Raw genomic sequence first — 12578 nt, 5'->3', positions numbered from 1 at the left:
GTAGAGTCTCACTTATCCAACATTCACTTATCCAACGTTGGGAAGAAATCTGGAAGAAAAAAATTAAAATATACAGCGGCCATTGATATTAAAGAAAACTGGTATAAAATGCAATACAGGTGGTACAGTAGAGTCTCACTTATCCAACATTCTGGATTATCCAACGCATTTTTGTAATCAATGTTTTCAATACATCATGATATCTTGGTGATAAATTCGTAAATACAGTAATTACTACGTAGCATTACTGCATATTGAACTACAGTAGAGTCTCACTTATCCAACATAAACGGACCGGCAAAACGTTGGATAAGTGAATACTTATCCCCCACATTAGTAGCCTTCAAGAAAGACTTGAAAACATGGCTCTTCTGTTGTGCTTTTGTAGAGTAACTACTTTATATTTCTTTTCCGTTGCTCCCTTCCAATATCTATCCTCTAGACCAGGGGTCCTCAAACTTTTAAAGCAGAGGGCCAGTCCACAATCCGTCAGACTGTGGTGGGGCCGAATTATCATTTGAAAAAAAATGAACAAATTCCTGTGCACACTGCACATGTCTTATTTGTAGTGCAAAACAACAACAACAATGAAATAACTATACAATATTTAAAAATAAAAACAGTTGTAACCAACATAAACCTATCAGGATTTCAATGGGAAGTGTGGGCCTACTTCTGGCCAATGAGATAGCCAAGTTAATTAGGATTGTTGTTGTTGTTGTGTGCCTTCAAGTTATTTCAGACTTTGGGCAGCCTAAGTCTAAAATTATTTATTTATTCATTTACTATATTTATTTGTTACATTTATATCCTGCCCTCCTCACCCTGAAGGGGACTCAGAGCAGCTGTATGTACATACAATATATTATATTATTAGCATAGCACAATATTAGCATTATATATTACTACATTGAACTATACCACTATACTGTAATATTATATGTAATATATAACATATAATTAATATTATTATATGGTATTATTATTAGTATTATATTGTCTAACATTATAATTATTATCAATATTATATGTATATACAATATATTATATTATTAAAAATGATATAAAAATATTATATTATAAAACTGAGGGCAGGGGCCAGGTAAATGACCTTGGAGGGCCGCATCCGGCCCCCGGGCCTTAGTTTGGGGACCCCTGCTCTAGACTGCACCACTATCTTATGACCCTGTTCTTTGTGGTTTTATTCTTATGTCTTTCTCACCCCGAGTTTTAACTTAATGTTCATGTGGCCTGCCCTTGTTTTTATTGTTTCCTTGATTTTGCATTGTAATGTATATTATTATCTATTGTATTGTTCACTGTGTTGTGATGTGTTGTTCTTTTATATGCTGTTATATTGTATTGTTCTGGGCATGGCCCCATATAAGCCGCCCCGAGTCCCCGTTGGGGAGATGGTGGCGGGGTATAAATAAAGTTATTATTATTATTATTATTATTATTATTATTATTATTATTATTATGTGTTGGATAATAAGAAGGAATTAAGGAAAAGCCTATTAAACATCAAATTAGGTTATGATTTTACAAATTAAGCACCAAAACATCATGTTATACAACAAATTTAACAGAAAAGGTAGTTAAATACGCAGTAATGCTATGTAGTAATTACTGTATTTACGAATTTAGCACCAAAATATCACGATGTATTGAAAACATTGACTACAAAAATGCGTTGGATAATCCAGAATGTTGGATAAGTGAGACTCTACTGTACTTTTTCTGTCAAATTTGTTGTATAACATGATGTTTTGGTGCTTAATTTGTAAAATCATAACCTAATTTGGTGTTTAATAGGCTTCTCCTTAATCTGTCCTTATTATCCAACATATTCGCTTATCCAACATTCTGCCGGCCCGTTTCTGTTGGATAAGTGAGACTCTACTGTATATCAACCATAAGTCAGTACAGCCAGCCTTCTGTGTCCATGAATGGACATGAAAATATTTAGAATCATAGAATAACAGACCCCCTTCTGCCAGGGAAAGCACAATCAAAGCATCTCTGACAGATGGCCATCCAGCCTGTTTAGGTAAAGGTAAAGGTTTCAGTTGAGTCCAGTTGTGACCGACTCTGGGGGTTGGTGCTCATCTCCATTTCTAAGCCCAAGAGCCCGCGTTGTCCATAGACATCTCCAAGTCATGTGGCCGGCATGACTGCATGGAGCGCCATTACCTTCCCACCGGAGCAGTACCTATTGATGTACTCACATTTCCATGTTTTCGAACTGCTAGGTTGGCAGGAGCTGGGACTAACAGCGGACGCTCATTCTGCTCCCGGGATTTGAACCTGGGACCTTTTGGTCCGCAAGTTCAGCAGCTCAGTGCTTTAACATACTGTGCCACCAGGTTGATATAACTGGTTAAAGTACTCATAAAGGTGGCCGTATAACTAATAGCCATGAAATTAAAATAAACTTTTAATACAGGCATGAGGACGAAAAAGAGGTTTTTCTGTCATAGCCAAGGTGAAGTTCAATTTAATTTTTGGGCTCAGCCCCCAAGAGCAGGCTTGGGCAAGCTTTGGGCCCTCCAGGTGTTTTGGACTCCAACTCCCACCATTCCTAACAAACTCAGGCCCTTTCCTTTTCCTTCTCAGCCACTTACATAATAATAATAATAATAATAATAATAATAATAATAATAATAATAATAATAATAATAATTGCAGCCCAGGAGCAAGCCATCAGAACAAATGCATTAAGGCCAAGATCAAAAAATCAGCTGATGACCCAAAATGCAGACTGTGCAAGCAAACTGACGAAACCATTGATCATATCCTCAGCTGCTGTAAGAAAATTGCACAGACAGACTACAAACAGAGGCACAACTATGTGGCCCAAAGGATTCATTGGAACTTATGCCTCAAGTACCACTTCCCAGCAGCAAAGAACTGGTGGGATCACAAACCTGCAAAAATATTGGAAAATGAGCATGCAAAGATACTGTGGGACTTCCAAATCCAGACTGACGAAGTTCTGGAACACAACACACCAACATCACAGTTGTGGAAAAGGAAAAAGGTTTGGATCATTGATGTCGCCATCCCAGGTGACAGTCGCATTGACGAAAAACAACAGGAAAAACTCAGCCGCTATCAGGACCTCAAGATTGAACTTCAAAGACTTTGGCAGAAACCAGTGCAGGTGGTCCCGGTGGTGATGGGCACATTGGGTGCCGTGCCAAAAGATCTCAGCCGGCATTTGGAAACAATAGACATTGACAAAATCACGATCTGTCAACTGCAAAAGGCCACCCTACTGGGATCTGCGAGCATCATCCGAAAATACATCACACAGTCCTAGACACTTGGGAAGTGTTCGACTTGTGATTTTGTGATATGAAATCCAGCATATCTATCTTGTTTGCTGTGTCATAATAAAATAATAATAATAATAATAACAACAACAATTTTATTTTTATACCCCACCCCATCTCCCCAAAGGGACTCGGGGTGGCTTACATGGGGCCAAGCCCCATATAAACAGACAATGTAAAAACACAACAATAAAACAAATCGATCAACAATAGAATAGATTATAAAACTAATAAGATCACATAAAATAGACATACTTTGGTAAAATCCTGGGTTGGCTCCTAAAAGGAACTGGGCCAAAGAAAATGTCAGTAGTGTCAGATACAATTGAGGGCGCGGGGGGGGGGGGGGGGGGGGACAATACCTGAACTATTGTCCGAATTAAAGTGCTTAAGCTTCATGATGTATGTTTATGCGAATACAGTCTTACTTATCCAACATTCGCTTATCCAACATTCTGGATTATCCAATGCAGTCTGCCTCCCACCTGGATTCATAGCTGTTTCTCTAGGCAGCAAGGACTGAACTTTTTACACATTTAATTTCTGACAATGTTGTTACTGTAAGTTCATTTTATGCAATTCTATCTTTATTTGTAGTCAATTTTTTTAGTAGCCAATGTTTTTGTAGTGAATGTATTCAATACATTGTGATGTTTTGGTGCTAAATTCATAAAAACAGTAATTATTACATAACGTTACCGTGTAATGAACTTTTTTTTTCCGATCGATTTGTTGTAAAACATGTTTTGGTGCTCAATTAGTAAAATCATAACGTAATTTAACATTTAATAGGCTTTTCCTTAATCCCTCCTTATTATCCAACATTTTCGCTTATTCAATGTTTTGCTGGCCCATTTATTTATTTATTTAATACATTTACATCCCACCCTTCTCACCCCGAAGGGGACTCAGAGCAGCTTACAAATTAAATTTATTACATACAATATTATATTATTACCGTAGCACAATACTGGCAATAAATTACCATATTTTACTGTATCTATATATTGTAATATTATTAATAATATTACATGTAATATATAATATATAATTAATATTATTATATTGTATTATTAGTATTATATTGTATTACAAAATAATATTATTAATATTATACGCATATACAATATATTATAATAGTTTATGTTGGATAACTGAGACTCTACTGTATAAGAAAGAGCTTAACCCTTTTGATTCCCTTCCACCACCACCCCCCTCAGACTCTCTTGGTGCAAACAAACAAGTTTTCAACCTGAAGGAATGTCATGTACAAGATAGAGCCAGCTTGTTTTGTGTTGCTCCAGAGATTAAACTGAGAACCAAAGGATATGTGAAGTTACTCAGCCGAACTCAGCAGGCACACCAAGCACCTTGTGACAGACTTCCCTACTCTGGTAAGATATGTTATGATTTTGTTAAAATTATATGCGGTATATTATTTATTTCATGTTGTTATACATCAGTATCTTTATTGAGGTTGCTGATGGATATTGCTGGTTTTTCTTAGTCTGACTGTGAATTTAAAAACTGAAAACGAAGAAATTAGAAGCTCTCATTTAGGCATGCCTATCTCTTATGCTTGTTGCTTTAATCAGGCCAGTGCCACATTAAGTGTAGACAAATAAACTGCAATTTGGGAGGACACCAGGAAAGTGTATATGGATCTGCTCTGCCATATAATCCAGTTTCTGAACCCAGATTATCTACTATGAACTGGATTATATGAGGCACCATCTACACTGCCATACATGCTATGCTAATTTTATATATACAATATAATATACAATAATTCATCAATATATAATATATTGTATATACATATAATATTGGTAATAATATTATAATGTAATACAATATTATACTAATAATAATACAATATAATAATATTAATTATATATTATATACTAGCTGTGCCCAGCCACGCGTTGCTGTGGCGAAGTATGGTGGTATGAGGAATAAAGTATTGAGGAATTGGTGGTAGTTAAGGCAAAGGGTAAAGGTTTTCTCCTGAGATTAAGTCCATTATAAATGGGTTATATAGCTGTGTGGAAGGGCCTTGAGTCTACACTGCCATATAATCCAGTTAAAATCAGATAATTTGTATTTTATAGACAGTGTGGAAGAGGCCTAGGTGAGGCCTAACTCTGCCTGTTCCCTGGGCTGAGAGGGTTGCTAGGAGACCAAGTGGGCGGAGCTTAGCCTTCTAACTGGCAGCAATTGGATAAAAACAATTATTCCTCTCCCTCTAATTAGGGCTTTATTTTTCTTTTCTTTTTGTTGTATGAACATAGAGGCATGGATGGGGGGTTGTGCTGCCAAGTTTAGTGTTTCTGGGATGTGTAGTTTTGTTGTTTTGTCCTAGGCCAAAATTTCATTACCCTTTTATATATATAGATTACATGTAATATTACTAATAATAATACAGTATAATGATATAGTACAATATTGTAATTTAATGCTTATATTGTGCTATGCTAATAATATATTGTATGTACATTTGATTTGTAAGCTGCTCTGAGTCCCCTTCGGGGTGAGAAGAGCAGGATATAAATGTAGCAAATAAATAAATAAATAAATATAACCCAGTTTCTGAATCCAGATTGTCTTCGCTGAACTGGATTATTATATGGCAGACTCATATCCAGTTCAAAGCAGATAATCTAGATTCAAAACTGGTTTATATCGCAGTGTATAAATTATCTGCAGGTCATATCAAAATCCATAATTTTGACACCAAACTCTGTCCTCAACATCTACATGAGATTGACATATGCATGAGTATATAAGGCAGTGCTTCTTTATAAGTATATTGTTGAAGAAGAAACAATCCATGGTGGTTAATCTTGTTTTTCAGGGATTGTTTTCTGTCTGTACTGATCTTTTTGTAGTGGAATTGCTCAGGGAACAGATACTGTAAACCATTGTTTCCTTAGAAACCTTCAGAGATCATCACACTATGTTCTTAAAATGACTCTGCAATGACTGGTTTTTGAAAGTTGTTAATGCAAAAATTCTGTGAAAGACACAAGAAACAGCTTGAAACATAATTGATGTTTTGATGAATGTAGGGTTTTTTCATGTGATTTGGAAACACTAGGAATTGTGCCCTTTTAAATGCCATCCAAGAAAACAATGATAATGAGGTATGATGAATAAAGGGAGTCATGTAGTCTAACAAGTATAGTAACAGAGTGAAGTGTATCCACCTCAGCAATCTGCTCTAGAAATTGGAGAAATTCCTTCTGTAAAGCATGTGGAAGGCAGGTGGATGAAAATAACCCTTCAAATATTGCTGGGTTGTCACACTAGGCAGCCCTAGCCAGTATGGGCAATGGTACACATTTTTTGTCCAACATCTGGAGAACCACACATTCCCTGACTTGGATTAAATTATACACTGACCAGTTGACAGAGTATCCAAATTGATGTTTCCTGCTGTTCTATTTAAACAAAAACCCAACCACAGTAATTTTTCCCTATGTTTTGCCAGCAAGTGAAAATCCTACATCCACCACTAGAGAGAGCAGTGATTTCACATATCATACCAGTTACTCTGTTGGCATTATAAATACTGTAATCTACACATGCTTCCAGCAGATTGAAGAATGGAAATACCTTCTTCTAAATGAAGCCATTGACACTGACTGCAGATAGAACCCTTTTCCAAATTTACCTGGAAATGCCAGAAACAGAAATAAAGGGTTATACTACTGAGTTTGCAAACACCCTGCCTTGTAAATGAGGATGACAGGACCTTCCCTAAAGTATTTATGAGCTTGAAAACGTTACTTTTGGCAACCATGTTCCCTAGAATACCCAGCTGGCTTGGCCACTGGCATCACAGTAGGCTATGTTGCTACAAAGATTCTTGGAGTTGTATTCCAAACAGAGCAACTTCCCCAAGCTGTAGCATCAGTTGGTTGAATCCAGGCAGGCAGGAATCAAGAAAAGACAATGCCCTTCCCCAGCTTTCATCGCCATCTTTGTCCAGTCCAGAAGGAGTTATCTTTAGCACAGTCGGCATCTGTCCCCCTCTCCTTCTCCTGGCCCCTAGGATAAGTTTGCAATTGATGGGCTAATTCCACAAGGATCTGCTTACAGGCCAGCAAATGCAGACAGCAACAGCTGGACAGGAGGAGGAAGGGAGGAGTATATCCACTATTAATTAAAAATAACAGAGGCTCCTGTGGCACTTTTAATACTAGCAAATACATCTTCACATAACCATACATTTAGTATTAAATAAAGCTAAACAAAAGTAGAATGGGAAACAAGCCCCTTCTCTGAGGAAAACTTGTCTAATGCCAACAACAGAAGGGCCAGATGATTGCTGTGAAATAAGTCATAACCTCACTGGGGTTGGTATACAGGTGAGCAGCGATTTGTACCATCTGCTGCTGATCCAGATGTATTAAGAGTCAAGAGCTGTACATAACATCTTTTAAAAACATAATTGAAAGACACTTATTTGTTCTCTTATACAGCCTAAGTCCCTTCCACATTGATGTATAAAAACCACATTGAACTGGATTATATGGCAGTGTGGCCTCAGATAATCCAGTTCAAAGCAGATATTGTGGTTTATCTGCCTTGATATTCTGGGTTACACAGCTCTGTGGAAGGGCCCTTAGTATGAAACTCATGAAAATGTAGAAATGTGTGTGTGTGGAGGGGGGTTATGGGAATTACACTGCAACATAACAGGAGAGCACCAGTTTGGTATAACACTACCTGCTTTCACAATTTTCTGTAGCATTCTGCTTCCAGCAGTAGCCAGCTGAGGGCCCTTCCACACAGCCATATAACCGAGACTATCAAGGCAGATTTTTCTAACTACAGATGCAGATTTGTGCTAGAATGGAGAACTCCTTACTCAGACTCTTATTGCTCTTATTGCAGAAATAGCAAAGGCAACATTTGTGAGGGATGGGGATTGTGAGGAAGTAACTTCCATGTGATCAAAACCAAAACCAAAAGAGTAACCATGTCTTGTAGCACTTTAAAGTACTGTATTTATTATTGTAACAATTGCATGAGACACTTAATAACCACAAATAATTCACAAATGTGTCAGGCTTGAAGATGTTACAAAACTGTTAGTAAGAAAACATCCTTATGTCTAGGGGCCTTCCACATAGCTGTGTAAAATCCACATTGAACTTAATTATATGGCAGTGTAGATTTAGATATCCAGTTCAAAACAAATATTTTGGATTTTCTGCCTTGATACTCTGGGTTATATGGCTGTGTGGAAGGGCTCTAGGTCTTGTTGGTGATTAATACTTACTCTGCTATTATTCAAATTAGGAGTGGGCAAACTGCTATTCTGGGTCCAGATATTCGCTTGACATTTTTTTGAACTTCAAGTCTCAACAAATCCCCCTGGACTCTGGTAAAAAAAAGTGAATTCTGAAAATACCCAGAAGTAGAAATTCCTTTTTAAGTAGGTTGCAGGGTCCCTGTGTACTAATATTTCAGTACAATATTTCAAAATCAGAGGTGAACTACCTGTCTCTTTCTTCCCCTCTTTTCTTGTAGTTTATTGAGAGGACCACAAAACTGGATTCTAGGCTCACCCAGGTCACCTCACTCTCCATTTTTTGTCTATATTTGATTTAACAATTTTGGCAAAGGTTGGGTACAACGTGAATGAAATGCACATGAACAGGGCAACCCAGCCAAGTGTTGCCATGCAAAAGTAATTTAATTGCTTACACAGAGGCCGTTCCCCTATCTGGAACCTTTGGATATTTGAATTGTGGAGCATATATTCAAGTGCATGCTCAATTCATTGGCTATGCCCATTACTAGGCCTTGTTACTGTACAATATATAGAGATGCAATCCAGAGCAGTACTAGTCAAAATGGAAATCTGTGGACTGATGGTGGTTCATGAGCTGTTAATTGTAATTGTATGATATTTTTCTGGGAAGAAGGAAGCATTACAAATATGTAACAGTGACTGGTACATGAGAAGGGAAAAAATGCCCTCTGCATCAGTTGGCCTGAGAAAAAGTGCTCTAGAGCAATGTTTCTAAACTATCAGAAATGGAGGACAGTATCTCTTGTACTAGTGACCAGTACCAGCCTTGAGTACAATTTTCTTTACTTCCTGTCAATTCACTATTTGTCGGCTGCCAAGAGCTTGCAGACAAGACCATGTGCTGCTACTTTGAGTACTACTGCTCTGTAGTACATTTGTCAGAAACTGCATCTCTCCTTGATGTTTTCACTAATCTGTTCCCAAATTCTAATAGAAAACAATAAAAAACTAAACATGACAGTGAAGTCTTTCACTAGCACAGGTATCACAAAATCATTCCATACAGCTCTGTGTATGTGTGCCCTGAAGTCGTTTCTGACAAATGATGAAGCTATAATAGGATTTTCTTGGCAAGATTTATTCAGTAGATGTTTCCCATTGTCTTCCTCTGAGGCTGAGAGTGTGTTATTTAAGGTCACCCAGTGGGTTTCCTTGGCTGTGTTTCCATAGTTCAGCACTCAAACCAATGCAGCATGTTTGTTCCCTTATATCTATATCAGCGCCTCTTAAGCAGGTCAGCAAAGATGCAGTGTGTTCAGCATTCCCAGACAAGGAGCTTGGCAGTCATGCTGGATCGTCTCTCTTTTTCAGCATTAGCTATAGTCCAGGCAGTCAGCACTGAAAAGCTGGGTACAGGATGCCATAGTAATGCTGCCACAAACGAAGAGCTCTTTGGCCCTGGGTGACCTGCTTTCTTTCCCCCTTTCTCTGCCAGAGCAGCTGGGGAAAGTGATCCTGGTAGGGTTGGAGGCACCCATTATCTTAGGCTGTGCCTAAATCCCTCTCATTGGGCTGGACACAACTGTCACAGGCCCAGCAGATGTCCTTGTCAACAAGTCTTCAACTTCTCTACAGGGAAACTTTTGCAGTATTGGTTTCACAGGGGATTTTTTTAAATGCAAATTGCTGTCCTGGAAAAGGAGACCTCTGCTTTTCAGTATGGGTATCCAGATTGGTTTTCTTTTGATCTCCCTCCTCCCATAACAGAAATTAATATCTGTCCCAGAACTTGATTTAATCTTGTATCCTTATGGAATGAGTTTGGGAGGAAGGTTTATTGAAATCCATCTCCAAATCCAGCTTAAAATTGTCTAAAAACTTGGAATTCCAAATAGTTGTTCGACTGCTCCCATGTGCTGTTCATGGACATGCAGAAGTAAAATCTGCCTACAGAATCAAGTCATGAGGGAGACTGTGAATTTGTAAGAGTTCCATATCGTAAATTGAATCAGATATGGTTTGTACCCAAGATACTTCTGCTATGAAGAAACTATGCCTGCAAAAGTTTTCAGCAAAAGGTACAGACAGCTGCCTTAGGCAATAGAGCTGGCCCATCTGTGACCTCTTGCTTCTCATACTCACACAACTTTGGCTTCCAAAGCCATTTTAACCGTCCATCCTATTAATGTGATGATATATAGAAAAGTAAGCCTGTGTCACCTAAAGGTACCAGTTTTTTTCTGATTTTGGAAGTTAAGCAGGGTCAACCCAGGTTAGAACTTGGATGGGAGGCTGCCAGTGAATACTACATGCTGTTAGCTATATTTTAGAGGAACTGGGAACACCATTTCTTGAATAGTTCTTGTCTAAGCAAATCCTGTAAAATTCTTGAGATTGCCACTGTGGTTAATGGGAATTGGAACCCGATATATCTATAACAGCTAATGGTGTCCTACTTCCGGACTTCATGTTATGTGGCTTCTAAGTTGTTGTTGTTGTTGTTGTTGTTGTGTGCCTTCGTTTCTGCATGATGGTGTGACTTGCCCAAGGTCAGCTGGTGGGTTTCCATGGCTATCACGGATGTGCTTTCTTGGTACAATTTGTTCAGAGGGAGGGTTGCTTTTGCCTGAAACTGAGAGAGTGTGCCTTGAGAGCTGTTCGCCAGTGGAGTTCACTGCATTGGAGCATGGCTGTGTCTTTGTTTAGAGGTTTTGAAACAGAGGCTGGGTGGCTATCTGTGGGGAGTGTTTGGGTTGTGTTCTCCTGCCTGCCAGAAGGGCACCCTGGGGGAGAGGGGAGGTTTTCGGTTATTATTATATTGATAATAATATTATAATGGAATACAATATTATACTACTAATAATACAATATAATATTAATTATATATTAAATGTAATATTACTAATAATATTACCATATAATGATATAGTACAATATAGTAATTTAATGCTTATATTGTGCTATGCTAATAATATATTGTATGTTCATTTGATTTGTAAGCCGCTCTGAGTCCCCTTCGGGGTGAGAAAAGCGGGATATAAATGTAATTAAATAAATAAATAAATATTATATGGGACGCACTCCTCTCCTGCCACTGAGAGGGTGCAAATCCCATCGTCCCAACCAAGGCATCCAGCGATGCCGGGACTTCATCGGCTCCGTCGGTGTGAGGGAATGCGAGCAGGAAGGGCGGGTGAAGGCGCGATGGGAAGGGGAGGGGAGAGAGAGAGGCAGCCGGCTCGTCCAATCAGGAGACGGGGGCCAAAAGCGCGGTCGCGACACTGAGCGGAGAGAGCGCGCACGTAAGCCCCTCCCTCTTGTCGCAGAGGGGGAAAAGGGGGGGGGACGTGAAACGAAAGGAAAAAGTAAAAAAAACAAGAGGGAAGGGAGGGCGGTGCTTATGAGAGCTACAGTGTATTGTTGATTTATTTATCGTGTCAGAAGCGAACCGAGGGTGCAGTTATAATGTATTTAAAAACACAAAGTTACAAACTTGGCATTCTACCAAATGTCCTTTGACCATTAGCTGGCCATTTGGAGTGCCGCTGGTGTCGCTGTATGAAAGTCCTCCATGGTGCATGTGGCAGGGCTCAGCCTGCATTGTAATAGGTGGTCTGTGGTTTGCTCTTCTCCGCACTCGCATGTGGTGGGCTCAACTTTGTAGCCCCATTTCTGAAGAATGGCTCTGCATCTCATGGTGCTAGAGCACTGTCTGTTCAGCGCCTTCTAAGTCGTCCAGACTTCTGTGTGCCCAAAAGCGAGTTTCTCATCTGATCTCAGCCACTGATTGAGTTCTGGGTTTTAGCCTGCCATTTTTGGACTCTCACTTGCTGAGGTGTTCCTGAAAGTGTCTCTGTAGATCTTAGGAAGCTGTTTCTTGATTTAAGGTGTTGGCTTGCTGGCTGATATCCGAACAGAGGATGGGCCAGAGATGTCACTGCCTTGGTCCTTTCATTACTGTCTGCTACTTCCCGACAGAT

The 12578-nt window shown here is 39.0% G+C and overlaps 1 long non-coding RNA gene across 2 annotated transcripts in view; it reads left to right on the top strand.

The window, feature by feature from the left end:
* Nucleotides 1-3676: 3676 nt before the first annotated feature.
* Nucleotides 3677-12578, top strand: part of LOC107983532 (uncharacterized) — a 65999-nt gene continuing 57097 nt past the window's right edge. Inside the window, exons 1-2 of one of the 2 annotated variants that reach the window (XR_010000466.1) lie at nucleotides 3677-3895; nucleotides 4556-4729. This is a non-coding gene — a long non-coding RNA (uncharacterized LOC107983532). Of the gene's footprint in view, nucleotides 4730-12578 lie in introns of both variants that reach the window. The other variant, XR_010000465.1, reaches the window with a different exon arrangement.

Source organism: Anolis carolinensis, unplaced genomic scaffold, assembly GCF_035594765.1.
Source record: "Anolis carolinensis isolate JA03-04 unplaced genomic scaffold, rAnoCar3.1.pri scaffold_8, whole genome shotgun sequence".
Taxonomy (NCBI): domain Eukaryota; kingdom Metazoa; phylum Chordata; class Lepidosauria; order Squamata; family Dactyloidae; genus Anolis; species Anolis carolinensis.
This window is presented reverse-complemented; position numbering and strand designations above follow the sequence as displayed.